This window comes from Adiantum capillus-veneris, chromosome 10, assembly GCF_014529385.1.
Source record: "Adiantum capillus-veneris isolate H3 chromosome 10, ASM1452938v2, whole genome shotgun sequence".
NCBI lineage: Eukaryota > Viridiplantae > Streptophyta > Polypodiopsida > Polypodiales > Pteridaceae > Adiantum > Adiantum capillus-veneris.
In genome coordinates, this window is record NC_140940.1 from 82,160,991 (window position 1) to 82,183,574 (window position 22,584).

The 22,584-nt window shown below is 43.9% G+C and overlaps 1 protein-coding gene across 4 annotated transcripts in view; it reads left to right on the top strand.

Annotated features, from left to right (window-relative positions):
- Positions 1–22,584, top strand: part of LOC147449149 (protein MLN51 homolog) — a 76,379-nt gene that overhangs the window by 27,879 nt on the left and 25,916 nt on the right. The window lies entirely within an intron of this gene.

The following is a 22,584-nucleotide window of genomic DNA, read 5'->3' on the forward strand; positions in this document are numbered from 1 at the left end:
GTTCCTAGTTCGTAGATACTAACAGTCAGTTTCTGCTAAGACAGTTTATGGCTTTTGTCGGTTTTGCAGGCGTAATCGCGGTCGATTACAATGCTTTCAAGAGGGGGGTATGTCACAAAGTGATGACGTGGCGGATAGCAGAAACCCTAAAATTCTTGCAAACCCTAATTTTTGCCAAAAACCCTAATTTTCGGAAATCGCAGAGGTTGATTTTTTTATATTTTTTTATTTTATTTATAATTTTAATGATGAGCGACGCGAATTTCGCTTTTTAAGAGAATGCTTTTTTTAAACCCAAAAAAGGAGAACTTGAGAGAGAAGAGCTTTTGAGCTCTTATGCTTTTTATTTTAAAAGCTTTTGGGGCTCTGCTTTTGGGCATCCCTTGTACCTTTAAATACGTGGTGAGGGCTTCACTTCTCAGAGCATCTGGACGCAGAGTCTGAGAGTGAAACCCTAACCGCTCTCTTGTACTTTGATGATTGATTAATATAAAAAGAAATACCGAAAGGGGCGCCAGTCTTTGGGGCCAATATCTCTAGGCACGGAACTCCGCCGGGCCAGTGCAAATCTATTGTGATCTGTGAATTGTTTTGAAGTGGTTATTTGGTGCTGTCGCGGTTGATTCTTGACTTGGAGTGTCCAAGTCTGTTGCAGTGGGACTTCCTTGGCTGCGTTTTTAGAGAGGTTTGCACCTGCTAAAACGCTGCATAGGCTGAGGTATAACTGTTGAAAAACGCCACAAAAACGTTGGACTGTGCCGGCTGCCTAGTGGTAGTGAAAACGCTAAGGGCTGGCTGAGCCTGTTGCGGGAAAAGTGCCCAGAACGGGAGGCTTATGGCGATGGCTGGCTTTAGGGAGAAAAACGCCAAGGGAGGGGTGGTGATGGTGAGGGTCTACTGCTGGGGGTTTTTTTTTTTTTTTTTTTTCTGCTGAGAAGTTGCCTGTTGAGTGGGAAGCTCCTGCTGCCTCTTCTGCCAGAAAGTGCTAACTTGGGTTTGCTTATATATTAACTTAGCAAAATTGCCCTACCTACTTTTGTTGGAAAGTCATTTAAAAATAGGGCAAATTACCAAAATACCCCTCTAATTTGTGGAAATTCCCAAAATACCCTCGATATTTTGTCATAATTTCCCAAAATACCCCTCAAATTTTCCAAAATTCTCAAAATACCCGTGGTTGTGAGATTAAATTTTTCCAAAGATTAAAGAATTTGTACCTTTCATAAGAAGACTATTGTCTATCAATACAAGATACTAAAGCTAGAATTTGAGTAGGTTATGTAGGCTTTGGAGATGAATTGCTTCATTATTTTTAGATATAATTGCCCTTTTTGCGAGGTAATTTGTGACAAATTACATGCTAAGCACTCAAAAACGGATCTTGATTGTCAGAAAAAATAAAGGAATGACAAACTTGAATAATTCAACCAAAATAGATACAAGGGTATTTTGGGAATTTTTGAAATTTGAGGGGTATTTTGGGAATTTCCACAAATTAGAGGGGTATTTTGGTAATTTTCCCTTAAAAATAATAAGTGAAAATAACCAAAAATAGGAAAATAGGCTAAATGCACTGGAAAATTCCCCTAACTGATGCTAATGGATTCTGATGGGAATTCCGATAATCATGCTGTGTGCAACCGGAGGATATGTATCTATGCTAAGTGACTGGGCATGCACGGTCTATGAATAAACTCACAAAAGTGCCAGATCACTGCTAATCTAAACTGACTTGACTGACGGGAACCCTGCTATGGTGTAGCTTGTCCACGGACACATAGGGTTGGGATGTGTGCGGATTGTTCATGAAAAGCCGAAAAGTTTGTATGTAATGAAGGCGCATTGCATGTCTCTTCCTTGGCATGAAACAGTTTCCGAAAGAGCACATGATTGTATGAGCACCAAGCATGGACATTTCCATTGTGATTTGCCACAGTTGATTGATTTTGCTCAAACAGAAAAGATTCGATCTCATTGTTTGCATGTGTTTGATGAACGGGTTGTCACTTCGTTTATATGTTCATCTACATTGCATACACAGTCTTTAGAGAAGACAAGATTTATTTCCTTCACTTTACATGGAATAGGTATGTTCATGGTTTTGTGTTGGAGATGGTTTCAGGAATTTTCAGCCATGGAGATTCTTGAAGACGGAAGAAGCAGGACTCTAGACGAAGTTGAAGCAAGAAAGGAGATTCTGAAGACTTTGTGTCGCTTTCGGCGCGGCCCAAAGAAGCAAGCGTTGCAGACCTTTATGAAGTTCAAGTATCGCTCGACCCACACAGCAGAGTGGGCCGGCGAAGAGTCCCTTCCAGGATTCCGGGATCTCCCTCGACGCCATACAGTTGGGTACCAGTACCTCACTTTGAAAAGGAGGGGATGTCACGTCCGCTATCAACCAAAACAGAGTCCGCGCCAACAACGCCACCAAACCGCAACTCGGTGTGGCTCTCAATGTGAATGAGCTGGGAGTGGCCTACTGCCCAGGTCGGGGGATAAGTCTGCTATAAGGTTATCGAGGGTGAATGTAAGCAACTCTGAAGGTAGCAATCCAAATGATCACGAGTGTAGAAGAGCAATGCATTACCATCCAAGCCAAGCTCCGGGTGACTCTGGATGTAGTCGCGAGATGCCTGATCTCCCGCATCTCGCGAGTAAACTGTCCAAGAGAGTCCAAAGCTCTGAAGTTCCACTCCATTTTGTAGATCCAAGCAATGAACATATCCAAGAAGAGATCCAAGATCCTCTCCCTAAGTCCATGTAGATGCTCCTGTGTAAGCAAGCGATCTGACGTGTCGAGGTCAAGTGGTAAGTGTCTGTGCACCCAAGATGGTGGTGTCCTCTCTGGGAATCTTGGCATGGCCATATCTCGTGTGAACTCCTCTGATGAGTGCATAGGTGTGTCCATAGCAAACTACAAGTCACCACCCCCTCTAGAGTGCGCAACCACCGAATGATGGCTGGAATGAATGGATCTCCCAAGGATCGTACGCCCGTAGCTGATCAAGCCGATGTCGAAGATACCATGTAATGCAAAAGTCACTGAGAGACATCATGGACCACCATCGGATGGTATCCTGGCATGAGGTAACTTTATCCTCTGTGAAAAACACAAGCCAAGAGGCTGCATTCCACCCATAAATGCAACTGCGAGGTGATGAAAACGCAGCTGTCCAGCGATTTTCAGAGTGCTCGTACGCTCCAGGTAGGGTCCGGAGCGGTGCAAAGGGTGTAGGGAGGGCGGGGAATCAATGTAGCAACCCAAAGTGGGCTGAAAACAGAGAAAACAGCAGTGGAGAATGACTGAAATCCGTAGCAGATGAAGAGGATTATTGCCGGCAATGCACCGGATGCAAGGCCAGATCGGAAGGCAAGATCTGTAGGGTCCAGAAGCTGAGCGCTGCCCCTCCATGCTGAAAACGCTGATGCTCCCAAAACGCAGATGGGCTCCAAAAACACAACTGGAAAAAGGGGCATTTCCGTTGAGGAAAAGGGTCAGAGACCCTAGCGCTAGAAGGGAAAACGGCATATCTAATGGTTTCCTGCAAAAACGCAGATGGCAAAGCATTCCTTCGCGATGGAAGCTGTCCAGAAGATGGCGCCAGCCCCTCTTGCAAACAAATTTGTGATCGGCTTGAGGGAGTGTCATTGTTTACTAGGCTAGACCTAAAGAGTGGGTACCATCAGGTACGCATTACGCATTAGGCCATACCATTGGATACAACATTTTGTCTCTGAGTTTCTTGTCATGCCATTTAATCTCACAAATGCTCTTGCCACGCTCAATAGAATGATGGATAGAATATTTAGACCACATAGAAACTTCGTGGGTACATTCTTTGATGACATGATTGTCTATATTCAAAGTCTGAAGAGGACCATAGGGATCACTTGACTGCAGTTTTCAATAAGCTACACAAGAACATGCGATGGACAAACATCTTGTCAATGTTTCATTTTCAGATTGTGCATGTGGAAGGGAAAAAGAACGTGGTGGCTGATGCGTTGTCACGAAAGCCCTAAATTTCGGCAGTGTCAATTTTGTACGAGAGCCCTCGTTTCTGTTGTTGACCCCTGGGCCCACTACCTTGCAGCTTGCCATTTCCCTCGCAATACAAGACACAATATGCTGAAGATTCAGATTTTGCGAGGATTTATGATCAGCTTGTTAATGGGCAACATCATGAACACTATACGCTTAAGAACGAATTTCTCATGATGCATGGAAAGCTATGCGTTACTAAACAGTTACAACCAAAGGTTTTGATGGAAAGCCATGCTCCACCATATGCTGGGCATCGTGGAATTGATGCGATAGTGAAAAGGGTTGAGGCATTCTGCTATTGGCTGGCTTTACGTCAAGGTGTTGACACATTTGTAAGATCATGCCTAGTATACCAAAAAGTCAAATTTAACAGGCAAAAGCAACCAGGATTGTTGCAGCCATTGCCGATCCCAGATAGGCCATGGGAAAGCATAGTGATGGAATTTATCTTTGATCTTCCAAGGACGCAAACATGCAATGATGGGATTTGGACTATCATTTGTAGGTTAAGTTCAAATATTCATGAGCAATATCTTTAAGTACCACCGGATGCCTTAGCCAATTGGCAGTGATAGGGATCCACGTATGACAAGTCTTTTCTGGAAATCAATGTTTGAGAACATGGGGCAGTGCACTAAAGTTCTCATCTTCGTTTCATCCACAAATTGATGGACAATCAGAAGCGGTAAATTCTACTGTCCTAGATCTGCTCAAATGTTATGTGTCAAAGCACAAGGCAACTTGGGAACATCTCCCATTGGTTGAATAACATTGTACATACATCAACGGGCAAGGCACCATTTGAGATAGTCGAAGGAGGGAAGAAAGTCCCACCCATTCTGCAAACCAAGGACAAGATATTTGAGGCAGACAAATATGTGCAAGATTTGGAAATCAATGTTTGAGAACATGGGGCAGTGCACTAAAGTTCTCATCTTCGTTTCATCCACAAATTGATGGACAATCAGAAGCGGTAAATTCTACTGTCCTAGATCTGCTCAAATGTTATGTGTCAAAGCACAAGGCAACTTGGGAACATCTCCCATTGGTTGAATAACATTGTACATACATCAACGGGCAAGGCACCATTTGAGATAGTCGAAGGAGGGAAGAAAGTCCCACCCATTCTGCAAACCAAGGACAAGATATTTGAGGCAGACAAATATGTGCAAGATATGGATGAAACATATGGGAAGATAAAGATCGCTCTTGAGAAGACTCAGGCTAAGCAAAAGAAAGCTATTGATCGTCATTGTTGTGAACTTGTATTTTCACTTGGTGATTGGGTACTTTTGCGCTTTGAAAAGGCTAGGTTAAGGAAAAGAAAAGGCAAGGAACGTTTGTTTCCAAAGCTCAGTTTGCGATACTATGGTCCTTTTCAGATTTCGGAAAAGATGAGCGATGTAGCTTACAGATTGAAGCTATCAAAAGGCTGGAAAATACATAATGCTTTTCATGTCAGCCTTCTAAGACTCTTTGTTGGTGATGTGCCCGAAGTGGAAGAATTGGGTGAGATTCTTGTTCCTGAACTGATATTGGCACAAGACACTACTTGGTGAAGTTCAAGAACTATCCATCGTTGGATGCCAAATGGATGGAAGAGTCTAAACTGGTTGATTCACCTCAGTTGCTGCAACTGTATCTTGAAACGTTTCAGATGGAACCGACAATGATTGGATGTAGCTCTATGGAGCAAGGTGAGAGCATGGATCATGATGCTTAAAGGAGTGGTTAAGCAATTGTATCTACTCTTTCTATACAGAATTTGGCTAGAGAAGTTTGTACTTGAGAGTACACCGAAAAACTTCTATACTTGATATATGTGTGGTAGCCAAGTTGGTGGGGTTGTTTAATCGTCCAACACTACATTTCCAGATGCATGTATATCTTTGATTCCCATCATAGAATAAATCTGATATCAAGAGATATCAACATGTATTATTGGCATGTAAGCGAGGTCGCTTGCAGTATTTGAAGGGTCAAATATGTACTACATATTTTTATTTATTTTATTTTTACTTGTTTTCCCCGAAACCCTTGAAAAGGTGCAAGTGAACATTGCATGGCCAGTGTAAAACAGTTGTGGCCCAACGGGTTTCTCGCATCGGGAATCTAGGTCGGTCAGCAATCTGGGACTGGTCGAGCCAGTTAGCATTGAATTCTGATGATTATAAAACCCTGTGCGCGCCAAAATGAAATTTGGGCCACTGAACAAGTCACAACTTTATAAGTTGGTGGGTACTAGGAAATTAAACTAGAGGGGCAAAGTGGACACATGGTAGTAGAAGAGCAACCTGCAGGCCAACACACTCATCCAGAAGCTCTCATCCCAAGAGGGGGTGCCCAAATATGAGGCTGAAGGCTGATTTTCAGTTTTTGTGGTGGATTTTTAGGTTCTCCAGCTTCAATGGAAAGCTTGCCTTTTGGTTTAGAGTTTCTCATCTAAACTGCAAGAAATCACCAAGGGAGCCTCGGAAAGGCCTTGGGATGCTTACAGGGAATTACAGCACGTTGAAATTCTATTACAGCTCACTAGAAAGCTTCTAAAATGCAAGGGAATCTGTGCTAGAGGTGTATCCCTTTTGACCTTCAAGGATTTTGGCGCTGTTATGGTGCTAAAATCAGGTCGGAAACCTACGATTTCAGCCCTTGACAGGTTTGGACAGCTAGGTGAGAGTTTGATTAAGTGTTCGAATCGTCTATTTTCAATTGAATAAAGAAATACCGAAAGAGGTGTCAATCTTTGGGGCCTACTAGGTGTCGGTCTTCGTGTGTGCAGTGACGATCTAGTCATTGGACGCATCTGTGCTCTCTTTTCTTCCGAGTGCTCTGTGTAAAGTTAATAGGTAATTGAATTAGTACCGCCCTCTATTGTGTAGTGGCCGGTTATATGTAGATATGATAAGTAACAAGATTTAGTCAATCCCAACATCCGCTAGAGATTGGCGACATCTGGATGTGATTGCTAAATACGTTACAATGATCATGATTCTCATCAAAGATCTCGATGTGGATAGTTGTCACAAAGTGATGACGTGGCATATCTACCCTGACAAACCCCAAGGAAACTGGCACCTTTTTCGACCACATCATCTTCTCCAAGAGTGAGACAGAGCACAGACACCATCTGTTACAGGTTTTCCAGGCACTGTGGCAACATAGATTGGTAGTAAATGCAAAAAAGTTTTTCTTGCCAGAGATACACTTTTGGGGACACATCGTCTCAGCAGGTGTAAAGATGGACCCGGCCAAAGTTGAGACCATTCGTGATTGGCCCAATCTGAAGAATGCTCATGAAGTTCGAAGCTTTTTGGGTGTGTGCTCATATTATCGGCGGTTCATTCGAAAACTTGCAGAGATAGCTTCTCCTTTGCATGTGTTGACTTAGAAAGGGGTTCCTTTTACTTGGGGACCGTCAGAGATTGCAGCCTTTTAGACGGATACAACAACGCAGTTTATTGATTGACGGGGAAGGCACCATTTGAGATAACCCACAGTGCTAAGAAGGTACCACCTTTCTAAGCACCGATGACAAGATTTTTGTGAGATCTGGACACTGCTTTTGTCAAGGTTCGTGAGGCTCTTGAGAAGTCTCAAGCAAGGCATAAGAAGGCAACAGACAAGCATTGGCGCGACTTGCAGCTGAAGGAAGATGATTGGGTTCTCTTACGGTTTGAGAAGGCACGCCTATAGAAACGAAAGGGGAAGGAGCGGCTTTTTGCAAAGCTAAGTATGACATCCAAGCAGTGATCACATCACGTTCGTACTCCTGAGTGAGCAAAGAAGAAGTGAAAAGTCGCTTGAACTGTAGCCACTTAGTTGGTGCTTCCTTTTGTAGCAGGAGGGTAGACTGTAACAAGCTTGGACACTCCGAGCGAGAATGAATAACAACACACAAACAGAATCACTAAACTTTAATAGAGAGAGAGAGAGAGAGAGAGAGAGAGAGTCGACACGGCCCGACGGAGTTCTGTGCCCAGAGGTATTGGCCTCAAAGTCTGGCGCCCCTTTCGGTATTTCTTTATCATCAATCATTGCAAAGTACAACTTCTGAGGGACCTCTGCTCTTAGACTTTGCGTCCAGATGCTCTGCAAAGTGAGGCCCCAAGGGTCTATTTATTCCTACAAGGGATGACCCAAAAGCAGAGTTCCAAAAGCATCTGGTCCAAAAACTGCCAAAAAGCAGCCAGCACTATTGGTGGAAATCCGTATGGCCTGCTGTCAGCCAGAAAAGCAGTCAACGCAATTTGCGAATATCCGTACAGGCTGCCATGTCATCAGTTAGCTCAAAATCCGGCTTCCTTACAGCAATTTTACAGCTTGTCCGTACGGTCCTGCCCTTGGATGGTCATGCCACGTCATCTGCTTGTGACATATCCCCCTCTTGAAAGAATTGTAATCGCCCTCGATTATGCTTGCAAAATAAGACATAAGTCATAAACAAGTTCAGTTGTCATGATTGTGACTTGTTATTACATTATACACTCTTCTTCTTGATTCATTACAGATGCAGATGCCAAGTGTGACTAACCCAGGAGGACTCCTGTTCCCAAATTCCATGTTGGCACACACAGGGTTCAATACTCATTAAAATTCAATGCTAATTGGCCCCAGACTGACCGACCTAGGGACAAACGGCATTCCAAGAACAAGGGGCAGGAAAAAGAACTTTCTCTGCTTAACAAAAGCAAGGATGTCTCTATCTCTTCTCCATCATACTCTCCTGACCATACTACTATATCTACTTCTCATATAGTATCTAAATCTTCTTCAAAGAAGAAAACTCCTACTACTTCCCTACGTAATACTAAAGAAAAGCCCCAATTCAAGAAGGATAACCGCAGGCGTCACCGCAAGGGTTTCGGTGACAAGGATGTGAAGTTTGACAACTACACAGACCGAACTAATGGTACAACCCCTTCGTGATGCTTAATGTCACCCATCATATGACACATCAAAAACTTGTCCGTTCTTGATGGCTTTAAATAATTCCCGTAGATCTACAGTTCTTAACCTTACGGTTCAAGTGCACACATTTAAATATCATAATTTCAATAAAAAGAAATTACTCAGAACAATAAGAAAATAGCCCATTTAGCAACAGACTTGAATAAAGTGAGCCTGCTTGCTAAATCTGTCGATGACTGTCGAGATGCCATCGTGCCCACTTTGAAAATTGAGTCTTCGGAAGATAAAAAATAAGATCCATTGCTATACTTTCCCAAGGTCAGCTAGGTATAGGTAAAGGTTGCAAAAGACTTGATGCCTTATGCCTATTGAACTTGACCTTCTGGCATATCAAACAACTGCGAACAAACTCATCTACATCCTTTGAGCCTCCGCCAATAGAAAAACCGTTCCTCACCTTTCAAGGTGGTCTCTATGCCGTAGTGGCCCGAAAAAGGTGGACAATGGCACTTTGTCAAAACCTTATTTCTCAGCCCTTGTGTAACAAGAAGTTCTTCCGCATCAAATAGCCTTCCTTGAGCGAATAGCTCGTAACTACTTCCCCACTCTGCAGTCGGGCAAAGATGTCTGCGAAATTCGGATTTGTGGCGTAGTGATCTACCATATCCTCGAAACTGTGATGATGAACTGCTGTAATAGTCAAAACCAAAGTCTTATGAGACAGTGCGTCCACCACCACATTCTTTTGTCCTTGAACATGCACAATCTGAAAATGAAATTGTGGCCAAATGTTTGCCCACCGCATCCGCTTGTCCTAGAGCTGTTTTTGAGACAAGAAATAGTGTAAACTTTGATGATCGATGAACACTGTGGCTTCGAGTAGAAAGTGTCTCTACTGACTAAAAGCATGGATAGCTGCCATCAACTCCTTCTCGTAAATTTGCTCTCATAGGCTACAACATGGCCCTCCTGCATCAAGACCTCCCAGACTGCAGCCATAGGCATCACAATATACCTCAAATGGATTTTGCAAGTCTGGCAAAACCAACATTGGGCCAGTCGTCAACTTCTCCTTGAGAGTCTTGAAGGCTGCAATCTTAGATGGTCTCCATGTGAAAGGAACGCCTTTGTGTGTATGTAGAAGAGAATCAATCTCCGCAAACTTTCGAATGAATTGTCGATAGTAAGAACACAAACCCAGAAAGCTGCGAACCTTATGAACATTCTTCAAATTTGGCCATCTCTGATGTTCTTAACCTTGGCCGGATCAATCTTGACACTCTTCGCAGAGACTGTGTCGCAAAAATTGGATCTCTGGTAAGAAAAAGTCACTCTTCTTTCCATTCACCACCAACCGATGTTGCCTCAGTGCTTGAAAACCTTGTAACAGGTGGTGCGAAGAATATGATGATATCGTCGAAAAAGGTGTCCACAAATGACCTATACTCTCGAAAAATCCTGTCCATCATCCCTGTTGAAGTGCAGGAGCATTTGTGAGACCAAAAGGCATCACCAAATACTCGTATTATCCAAAGGACGTCCTGAACGCGGTCTTGTATACATCTCCAGGAGCAATCCTGATATGATGATAGACACTTTTCAGGTTGATTCTACTGTAACAAGTAGAACCATGTAACTTGTCCAGTATATCATCGATCCTGGGTATTGGAAACTTGTTCTTGATGGTGATTTTATTGAGAGCCTTGTAGTCAATGCACATTCTCCAAGATCCATCTTTCTTTAGAACTAACAGCACCGACGATCAAAATGGTGACGTACTCGGTTGAATCAATCCTTTTTCAACAATTCTTTCACTTGGTTCATAATCTCTTCATTTTGGGCTGTGCTTACTCTGAAAGGTGGCGGGTTCAGTGGCGTACTGCCCTGAATCAAATCAATCGTGTGATCTTTAGGACGTTGAGGTGGTAACTCTCCTGGTAAGCCTTTGGAGAAACAGGCAGCCTACGCTTGCAAAAATTCCTGTCGTTCCTTCTTTCAAAATTTGATATTTTCTTGTCATCTATCTCATTTAAGTAGATCGACTAAACAAATAGAATGGATTTTATTAATCTGGAAATGGCCGAAGACAATACAAGTCGGACCGACTCGCCCTTCAATTTTACATCAAGTACTATCTCTCTACCCTTTTTATTTTTCAAAGTTGCTTGTCTCGCTCTATAGTCCACCACCACATTGTTTTTATGGAACCAAGGGATTCCCAAAAGGACATCACACCCCTCCAAAGGCATGATATAGAAGTCCTCGTGCCCTAAATACCCTTGACAATGCACCCGAAGTTTGCCTATGATAGGTGTAATGGCAACATCCCGTTCGGGTGTTGCTCCATCGAAGAAGATGAGGGCTTCTTGATCTTGTACTTTGCCCCATGCTCTATAGAGCTCCGTACTTTCATCCATTTGCTTAGGGTTGGTCCCCATGAAATCTGCTACTAGTCCAACTTTTGTCTTTCCCTTCTTTGCTCGCTCCTCTGCTGCTCTAGAACTCTCAGGCTCTTGTCTTTTGGCTGTCCTTTTGGTGCCTTGTTAGGGCACCTGGCTAACACATGCCATGTTTCTCACAATCGTAACATTTACCCTCCTTACAGTATTCGGCTCGTTGCTCGGCTGACAAGCGAAGGCCTTAAGGTCTCTTCTTCTATTGCCTTCCCTTCCTTTTGTTACTGTTGTTTGTATCTTGTCTGGTCGAACTGTGACCAATCTATTTGTGGGGTACATAAGAGTGTCCCCATGCATTGCAAACCCTTGCTTCGCATATCCCATCAGTTGTTGCATGGACTCGCACTTCTGCAGCAGACAATAATCTCGTATTTCTTTAGGTAGACCACAACAAAATTGCTCTATTTGCTGCATGAACGTAATTTTCTTGAAAGAAGATGCCGGTAAGACAGTGTCCCAAAATCTTTGACAATAAGTATCTAGTGTGTCTTCCTTGGTCATCCTCAAATGATTCCAAGTTGTAATCACATCACGTTCGTATTCTTGAGTGAGCCATGAAGAAGGAAATACTCTTTGAACTGAAGCCACTTTGTTGGTGCCTCCCTCTGTAAAAGTAGGGTAGACCACCAAGTCTGTGCGTTCCCTGTCACAAGACGGGCACCACGTGCCAATAGAAAAGAACAGACTGAACAACTTTAAGCACTTCAAATAACAACTGAAATGAAAAAGAGAGAGACAACACGCGACACGGAGTGGCGGAATTCCACCCCAGAGAGTATTGGCCCCAAACCTTGGCGCCCCTTTCAGTATTTCTTTATATTGCATCAACACAGTACAAGCCGGTACTCGAGACTCTACACCTTCGCCAGGAAGCATGCCAGAGAATGAGCCCTAACCTCATATTTAAAGACCCTTGGCCTAAAAAGTAGTTTACAATAAAAAGCCTTCAAACTTAAAAGCATCTGGTCCAAAAGCAAAGCCAAAAAGCTGCCAATGTAAACCATGGAAATCCGTATAGCCTGCCACGTCATCATGTCAACGCAATTTTCAAAAATCTGCCACGTCGTCAGTTTTTGTGTGTGTGCGGGTCCTGCTTTACTTTAATCCTTTATGTCACTTGGGGCCCCATAAGACGGGGTCCCCATAAGTTGGTAGGACTTCTTTTGTTACTTGTTCTTCTTAGGGTTTAGGCCCTACGGCCAGCATTTGTAAGTTGGTGTAACAGACTTGGACACTCTAAGTCAAGAATCAACCGCGACAGCACCAAATAACCACTTCAAAACAATTCACAGATCACAATAGATTTGCACTGGCCCGGCGGAGTTCCGTGCCTAGAGATATTGGCCCCAAAGACTGGCGTCCCTTTCGGTATTTCTTTTTATATTAATCAGATCAAAGTACAAGAGTGTGGCTAGGGTTTCACTCTTAGACTCTGCGTCCAGATGCTCTGAGAAGTGAAGCCCTCTCCACATATTTAAAGGTACAAGGGATGCCCAAAAGCAGAGCCCCAAAAGCTTTTAAAATAAAAAGCATAAGAGCTCAAAAGCTCTTCTCTCTCAAGTTCTTCTTTTTTTTTTGTTAAAAAAAGCATTCTCTTCAAAAGCGAAATTCGCGTCGCTCATCACTTAATTAAAATTTTTTTTTTCAGCCTCCGTCATTTCCGAGAATTAGGGTTTTTGGCAGAAATTAGGGTTTGCAGGAATTTTAGGGTTTCTGCTATCCGCCACGTCATCACTTTGTGACATACCCCCCTCTTGAAAGCAATGTAATCGAATTACGCCTGCAAAACCGACAAAAGCCATAAACCGTCTTAGCAGACACTGACTGTTAGTACCTACGTACTAGGAACACACATCTAGCACATGTACAAAACCGACAGTCACATCACACGACATCACCAGACATCACAGGACATCACATGACATTCAACATTCATTCGGATCTTAGACCATGGCAATGTAGCTAGCAATCACATCTAGGTCCAATCGGGACCTCAACGATGTCCGATTGACTAACCCCTATTGCAACCATGTCTCTTCGAGATCAATCAGACCAAAATGTTGCAGTCATTCCGGCTATCAATTCCTGTACTCACAAGAAGTCAAGAACAAATTAGTATCATTATCAGGAATTCCATTTCATAAAGTCATACAACAGAATACTGTCAGCTCTCAGTATCCCTGAAGCTCAAAGAGACATTAGTGACTCTAGATCTAAATCAAGGCATCTCTTGACAAAGGAGTGGAGTGACTCCCCTCTTGTGCATCCCACTGCACTAGATCTCCGGCCAAGCTGAATTCTGGGTTCCATTTGGAGTAGACTATGCTAAACCAAAAGCATCGAGGTAAAGTTTCACAATCTGAGGAGTATCTGCTAGGTCCTCCTCCTCCATCCACTTCGCATCAAGTGCAGGATAATTCTTGAACTTAACCAAGAACCGCCTTCAGACTTTACCCTTATTCTTCGTATCCTTATGTGTCAAAATCTGTTCAGGAACAAGGATCTGCTCGTTTTCTTCCACTTCGCGTTGCTCATCAGGCTCCCCATCATCAGGCACATCACCTTTAAAAGGTTTCAAGAGACTCACATGAAATGTTTTGTGAATCCTCCAAGTATCTGGCAGTTTCAGTCGGAAGGAGACTTCATTTATCTTTTCAGTAATCTGGAAAGGGCCGTAGTATTGCATACTAAGCTTTGGAAAAAGCCTCTCCTTTTCCTTTTTCTTTCGTAGGCGTGCCTTCTCAAAACGTAAGAGCACCCAATCATCCTTCTTCAATTTCATGTCGCGACGATGGCGATCCGCTGCCTTTTTCTGTCGTTCTTGAGACTTCTGCAAAGTCTCGCGAACCTTGGCAAAAGCCGTAATCAGATCTCGCGTATATTCATCCGCTTCAAAGATCTTATCTTTCGTGCTCAGGAAGGGTGGAACCTTCGCAACACCTTCAACAATCTCAAATGGCGCCTTCCTCGTCGACGAGTGTATCGTGCTATTGTAGGCAAATTCCACCAAAGGTAAATATCTTTCCCATTGAGTCTTCTGATCTGAGATATAAGACTTCAATAAATCTAGAACCATTGAATTGGCAATCTCGGATTGCCGTCAGTTTGCGGGTGGAACGATAATGAGAATTGCAACCGTGTGCCAATGTTCTCCCAAATTGCCTTCCAAAACAAACTTGCAAATTTGGGGTCTCTGTCGGAGACAATTGTCTCAGGCATGCCATGTAATCTGAAAATCTGGGCCACAAACAGTCTCGCTAAGTGATCCGGCTTGACTGTTTTCTTCACTGGAATGAAATGAGCCTGTTTGCTAAATGTGTCAATAACAGTCTAGATACCATCGTGACCACTCTGTGTTCTCGGGAGATCAAAAATGAAATCCATCGCTATACTTTCCCAGGGGCGGGAGGGTATGGATAAAGGCTGTAACAATCCCTGTGCTTTATGCCTGTCAAACTTGACCTTCTGGCATACCAAGCAACTGCGCACAAACTCTTCCACATCTTTCTTGAGTCTCGGCCAAAAGAAATCTCTCTACCCCTTTCATGGTGGTAGCAATGCCGCGGTGACCCGTAAAAGGTGGACAGTGGCATTCAGTCATAACCTTCTCCCTCAACGGTTGTGTAACGCACAACATAGTCTTTTTCATCAAGTAGCCTTCCCGAATGGAGTATCCAGCTACTGTCTCCCCATCTCGTAGCCGTGTGAAAATATCTGCAAAATCTGTATCTGTGGCATACTGATCGACCATATCCTCGAAGCTCCTATGATGTATCACGGAAATAGCCAGAACCAACGGTTTCCGAGACAAAGCATCTGCTACCACATTCTTCTGTCCTTGCACATGGACAATCTGGAAGTGGAACTGTGACAAGATGTTCGCCCACCGCATCTGCTTTTCCGAAAGCTGCTTCTGTGACAAGAAGTAGCGCAAACTCTGATGGTCTGTAAAGACAGTGAAATCCGCTTCGAGTAGGTAATGCCGCCACTGAGTAAGAGCATGGATAACCGCCAAAAGCTCTTTCTCATAAATCTGTGCTGTCACCTTCGGCCTAGAGAACAAACGGCTCTCGTAAGCTATGACATGGCCTTCTTGCATCAAGACCGCACCCAGACTACGACCACAAGCATCACAATATACTTCGAATGACTTCTGCAAGTCCGGCAAAGTCAAAATAGGTCCCGTAGTCAATTTCTCTTTCCATGTCTGAAGGCAGTCACCTCTGTGGGTCCCCACAAAAAAGGTACTCCTTTCTATGTCAAGATATGCAAAGGGGAAGCAACGTCTGCAAACTTTCGTATGAACCGCCTGTAGTACGAACACAGTCCCAAGAAGCTTCTAACTTCATGGATATTCTTCAAGTCGGGCCAATGACGGATAGTCTCTATCTTGGCCGGATCCAGTTGCACTCCTATTGCTGACACAATGTGTCCCAAAAAGTGTATCTCTGGTAGGAAAAATTCACTTTTCTTTGCATTTATCACTATTTGTGATCTCGTAATGCCTGAAAGACTTGAAGCAGATGATCTTTGTGTTCTGTCTCATTCTTGGAGAAAACAATGATGTCGTCAAAGAAAGTGCCAACAAATAGCCTGTACTCTCGAAAAATCCTATCCATCATCCGGTTAAATGTCGCAGGAGCATTTGGTTAAGCCAAAAGGCATCACCAAAAACTCAAATAACCCAAAAGTCGTCCGAAAAGCTGTCTTGTAGACGTCTCTCGGCGCTATCCTGATCTGATGATATCCACTCTTCAAGTCAATCCTGCTAAAGCACGAGGATCCCTGTAACCTGTCGAGTATTTCATCGATCCTAGGAATCGGAAATCTGTTCTTGATGGTGATTTTGTTGAGTGCTCTACAATCGATGCACATTCTCCAAGATCCGTCTTTCTTCAAAACGAACAACATTGGAGAGCAATATGGTGAAGTACTAGGCTGGACAAGACCCTTTTCTAAGAGGTCTTTCACTTGGTTCATAATCTCTTCATTCTGTGCTCGGCTCACTTCGGTAGGGTGGCCGGTTCGGTGGTGTACTACCAGGTATCAGATCAATGGTATGATCTTCAGGACGAGCAGGTGGTAACTCTCCTGGCAGGCCTTTTGAGAAGCAATCGGCGTGAGAGTGTAGAAAATCTTGGCGTTCTTTATCAAGTTTAGACATATTTGTCCTATCTTCATCACTCAACTCTTTCATAAAGATCGAGTAAACAAACAGACTAGATTTCATTAATTTTGAAATGGCCGAAGCCGATACAATAGGGATAGACTCGCCCTTCAGTTTAATATCAAGTACAATTGTTCTGCCCTTTTCTGTAGTCAAAGTCGCTTTTCTTGCCCGATAATCGACCACGGCGTTGTTCTTGTGGTACCAGGGAATCCCTAAGAAAACATCACAACCCTCCAAAGGCATTATGAAGAAGTCCTCATGCCCCAAATACCCCTGACAATGCAACCGAAGTTTGCCAATGACAGGTGTAATGGCTACGTCCTTGCCGGGTGCCGCTAGAACTACCTCTGCAAGTGGTCCCATCCGATCGGGAGTAATCTCGAGCCGCGCCGCCAATTCTGGTGAAATGAAGTTGGCCTTGGCTCCGCCATCAAAGAAAATCAGGGCCTCTTGATCTTTCACTTTGCCCCAAGCTCGGCAAAGTTTTGTACTCTCATCCATGGTGTCGGGATCAGTACCCACACAATCTGGAACCAGTCCTGTTTTCATCTTGCCTTTTCGTACACTGTTCTCAGCTGCTCTCGAACTCTCAGGCCTTTCGTCGTCCTTGTCATTCTGTTCTTTCTGTGCCTTTTTAGGGCACTTCGCGGAGATATGTCGAGTTTCCCCGCATCCAAAGCACTTCCCCTCCCTGACGTAGCGAGTCCGCTCCTGAGGAGTAAGTCTGGGTCGTGCATCCTTTTTCTCTGGGTTGCTCTTTCTTTTTCTACTTTCATTCCCAGAAGTCTGTCCAGTTCGTTGTGTCGTGACCTCATCTGTGGGGTAGGTCAGATTGCCAGAGTGAATTGCAAAGCCCCGCTTCGCATGACTCATCAACTCCCGAATAGAAGCTGACTTCTGTTCTAAGCAGTGGTCTCGGATCTCTCTAGGTAGACCAATGTAAACCGCTCAATCTGTTCTCTGAACGAGATCTTCTTGAATGAAGAGGCAGCTAGAAAAGAGTTCTAGAATCTTTCACAGTAAGAATTCACTGTATCGCTCTTGGTCATCCGGAGATGGTTCCAAGCAGCTTGTATATCTCGCTCAAACTCTTGAGTCAACCAAGAAGAAATAAAAAGCCTCTTGAATTTCATCCATGTAACTGGCACAGTCTTGCTTAATAGAAGCGTGGACCACCAAGTGCGAGCATTCCCCTTAAAATAAGAGGCAGCTCTTCGAATCTTGGAGTGCTCTGAATAGCGTCCTTCCGCGAAAGCGATGTCAAACTGCTGTATAAAAGACAAAGCCTTCGAAGCATCGGAGTATCCCGAAAAAGTATCAAACTTAAGTGCTTGGCCACCTTCCTTAAACTCTCGGACTTTCTTGCTTTTATCTTCGAGAAAGTCATACTGGTTGGCTTTGTAAAAATTCCTCTTGTTCGCATAAAAGTTTCCGTTGTCAGAGTCTGAACTGTCCGTAGACGAGTCCTCTGTAGAAGTGTCACTCATTGGGCGAGACTTAGACTCCCTTGCCTTTTTCTTGCCCTTTCTGAAGCGTTGTTTCTTGCTTCGCTTTTTGCTTTTCCTATCTTCTTCGCTCGAGTCTGAAGAGCTAGAAGAACTGTCAAAAGAAGAAGAAGAAGAAGAACTGGATAGGCCTTCAAACTTGACGCGCTTCTTCAGTTTCTTTGCCTTGTCGAATGTCGACTGACGACCCAAATATCCTGGGAAATCAGTGCCTTTCTTCTGCTTTTTGCCGTGCTTTTTGTCCTTCTTTTGCACGTCGAAAAGCTGAGCAATCCGTGCATCAACCACGTTCTCGAGTTCCTTCTCCGTATATTTCTTGGAGGCAGTAGATTTCTTGAGAGCGGGTTTTGAGAGTGGTGTTGTGGTTCTCTGCCACTCTGTCTGTACCTCTTCCAAAGAGGTCTGGTTCATATATTTTGCCATCTTCGGGTCCTTGGCAAAATTGAGCATCATCTTTGTTGCATAATCAATCTATTTTCGACGCTCCATCGCTAGGTGCTCCGCTGGAGTAGGCTTAGGCGGGCCATTCTCCGTGCCGGAATCTTCGTTGTGATCCCTGCCCGCATCTCCAGATGCAGAGGGAGTCGACTGATCATTGCCTGAAGCCATAGGTGCCGCGGAATTTTTTTTTTCGGGGATCGGATTTCCCGTAGAAGAGAAATCGGCCGTGCTCTGATACCACTGTAACAGACTTGGACACTCCAAGTCAAGAATCAACCGCGACAGCACCAAATAACCACTTCAAAACAATTCACAGATCACAATAGATTTGCACTGGCTCAACGGAGTTCTGTGCCTAGAGATATTGGCCCCAAAGACTGGCGCCCCTTTCGGTATTTCTTTTTATATTAATCAGATCAAGGTACAAGAGTGTGGCTAGGGTTTCACTCTCAGACTCTGCGTCCAGATGCTCTGAGAAGTGAAGCCCTCTCTACATATTTAAAGGTACAAGGGATGCCCAAAAGCAGAGCCCCAAAAGCTTTTAAAATAAAAAGCATAAGAGCTCAAAAGCTCTTCTCTCTCAAGTTCTCCTTTTTTTTGGGTTAAAAAAAGCATTCTCTTCAAAAGCGAAATTCGCGTCGCTCATCACTTAATTTAATTTATTTTTTTTCAGCCTCCGCGATTTCTGGGAATTAGGTTTTTTGGCAGAAATTAGGGTTTCTGCTATCCGCCACGTCATCACTTTGTGACAGTTGGCTCCATTCTTTAGGCTTTGACACGTCAGCATTTTGTTACATTCCCCTTGAGGTAGGATGCCGCCCTCCAGACTTTGGAATGCTTTGAATGGCGTCCTTTGGAGTACGCATTGTTAAATTGTTGAATAAAAGCGAGGGCCTTATGAGTATCCTTAAAGCCAGAAAAAATATCAAACTTTATTGCTTGCCCGCCCTCCTTAAAATCTTTGGGTTTTCTCTTCTTCCTCGAGTAAATCATATTGATTGGCTCTGTAAAAGTGCTTCCTCTTTGTGAACATCGGTTCATCAGACTCTGAATTGTCCGAGGAAGAGGAATTCTCGTCTGAACTGTCAAAATACTTCCGAGATCTTCTATGGGATCAACTCTTCTTTGCCTTCTTGGCTCTACTGTGTCTCTGGATCTTTCTCCTCTTCTTGCCCTTTCTTCTTTCGCCACTGGACTAGGAGGTCGAAAAACTATTAGAGCTATCAGAAGAAGATGAGGACGAATTGGAAACATCCTCAAATCTAACTCGTTTCTTTACCTTCTTGGCATTAAACATTTTCAAAAGTAGATCTCCGACCCAAGTAAGCCTAGATAGTCTGCTGCTCGACTTTGCTTTCCTGGCAACTTCTTGGTCTTCATGAGTCTGCTGACTCGTCGTTCTACTGCTTCTTCAAACTCATCCTCTGAATACACCTTTTCAGTAGTAGTCCTAGGTGTGGTCAGCTTCTTCAGCTGACTTCGGAGGTGATATGATGGCGGAGCGCCATTTGGAGTACATCTCGTCAAGCGGGTGCTTGGCCAAAAATTTCGGATACTGTGGATCCTTGGAGTACTGAAGCATTTGCTGGGCACAAGCGTCAACCTGTTGTTGCCGTTGCATCTCCATCCTTTCGTACTCATCTGAATCTTCAGAAGATGGACGATGTCCATTGAAATCTTCATTGTTCTCCCCCGAGCTGGAATGGTCGGGTGCCGCAGTTTCCTCTTGGCGGGATTTGTCGACTGAATCCATGTGTGCTGTGAATAAAGGCATCCGATCCTTCGTAGAGAATGAGCTCTGATACCACTGTAACAAACTTGGAGACTCCAAGTCGGGAATCTACCACAACACACGCGAGCAAACTGAAAGAACTGAATAAAACTGAGAGAGAGAAGAAACGACACGACGTAGTTCTGCGCCCAGAGAGATTGGTCCCAAAGACGGACGCCCCTTTCGGTATTTCTTTATTATTAATGCTTCACAAAGTACAATGTCCGAGGGTCCTCCCAAGCATATCTGCCTGAGACTGAGGCCGTGTCACTTTATTTATAGGCCTGGGCCTTCCAAAAGCAGTGTACATGAAAAGCTTCAAGTCCGAAAGCATCCGAATCCCAAAAGCTAGCGCTACAGCAGCCAACGCAAATCGCAGAAATCCGTACAGGTGCCACGTCAGAAGCCAACGCGATTTGCGAAATGACTGTACAATCCTGCCACGTTAGCATCTCCATGCTTTTTGGGGGTTCTTGCTTTATTTTAATCTTCTAGTGTCCCTTTAGGCCCCGTCGGACAAAAGCCAATAAGCTGGAACAACATTAAAATATTTGGTCTTTATTTTCAAGTCTCTCGGCTAGGCTTTGCAAGCTGGTAGCACTTCTCTGTATCTTTCCATGTGGCCCTGACCCCCCCTCTTTGTCCGGGGTCTGTCCTTTAGGTCATGCCACGTCATCATTTTGTGACACGTCTTGGCTAAGCATTGCTCCGATGCAATTGCTTGAAGCATCGCATGTACCTGAAAGGGTATCCTCAAGTCTAGTAGTATCAAAATTGTCAAAGGCAGATTTTTGTCTCGTTCCACACTTGAAAGGATTGTTTTCTTTGGTCGATCATGAAGTGGTTTTATGCTGCTAAATTGTCTGTTTTCTTATTTTCAGAGTAATTTTTGTTTAATGAAATTAGGACCATTAAAATTTGTATACTCGAGAATAGTTAAGTTAGTAACTGTAGATCTCCAAGATTGAGAAAGCCATTAGGAACGGACATCTCCGATGCGTCATATGATGGGTGACATTGTCATGATTGTGACGTGTGCATTATACGATTCTCTCTCCTTGCTCGTTCCAGTTGCAGATGCGAAGAGTGACTAGCCAAGGGGACCCCTACCCTCGAATTGTTGTGACTCTTCTTTGTAAAGACATACCTCTTCATCAAGAGCCAGCTGCCATACCCTTTCGGCGACTAGCCATGTCCCTTTACCCAATGGTTGCAACCGCTCACCTAAAGACGTGTCTATTCATGCAAAGGACATGTGTTCATGATTAGTCATGACTTTTTGTTCAGGACTTTTGATATCCTATAAAAGGAGCCTATTGTACTCAATTTCATTTATTCAATCAAGCTTCATTCAATCAAGCAACAATGTTCTAGTCTCTTGAGTCTAATTTCAACTTTCAGTCTTAATCACACAAATTAAGTAGTATGAAACACTAAGTAGGACTGGAATCCTTGAAGTGGTATTAGAGAAAAAATTTTCCAGGCTTGTGGGTTGTGAGCCTCTCACCCTTTCCACTACCCTCTTCACCCTCTCCCTTTCCTGGAGTTGTATGGAAGTTGCAGAATGGTGGTTATCAATGGCGATAAGCAATTTATATTGTTGACACTTCTGTGTCCTAGTCCCGGAGGTGCATAGAGAGAAGGCATGGTTTCCTTTATTTGGCAGGTGATGGAGCCATGGTGGTCATCTTTTCCTTCTCAAGTGTTCTCTCCCGCGACATACCTGGTTAACCTCTCTCTCATGCTTCTACACGCCCTAGTGTGCTTTGGCTCGATCCCCCCGATAGGCTCTAGTGAGCGTAGCAAAGCCACGAGCGCTCCCAAGCGACTGCAATCCTCCCTGGCACTGCCCCTTCCATGCTGCCCTTTCACTGGCTACCTTGCGTGTGGCTTTTCACCTTGCGAAGAGGTTTTACGCTAGTGTATTAGTGTATTAGTCTGGAATATTTACGCAAGAGGTTTATTAACATTGGCTGGCAATTTCCAAAGTTTTGACCCAATTTTAACTGTAGTGTGGATATCCAAAGGTTAAATTACCTCTATCACCATCCATTGGGAATTCTCTTGCCAGCATGGTCACTTGCCAAGAACCCAGGCCTCTCCGGCCACATGCCACATTATGCTTCTTCCAAGTCAAGCCCTCCGTTAATTCATGTTCTGCTATCACTCAAGTCTCTTCCTAAGCAAGACTTCCATTTAACTCCCATATTTGTTCTTACAATGTTTCATGGTTTACCACCAATGCATAGGCAAGGCAAGTTTCAAGATTTTTTGCAATGTTTTCTCCT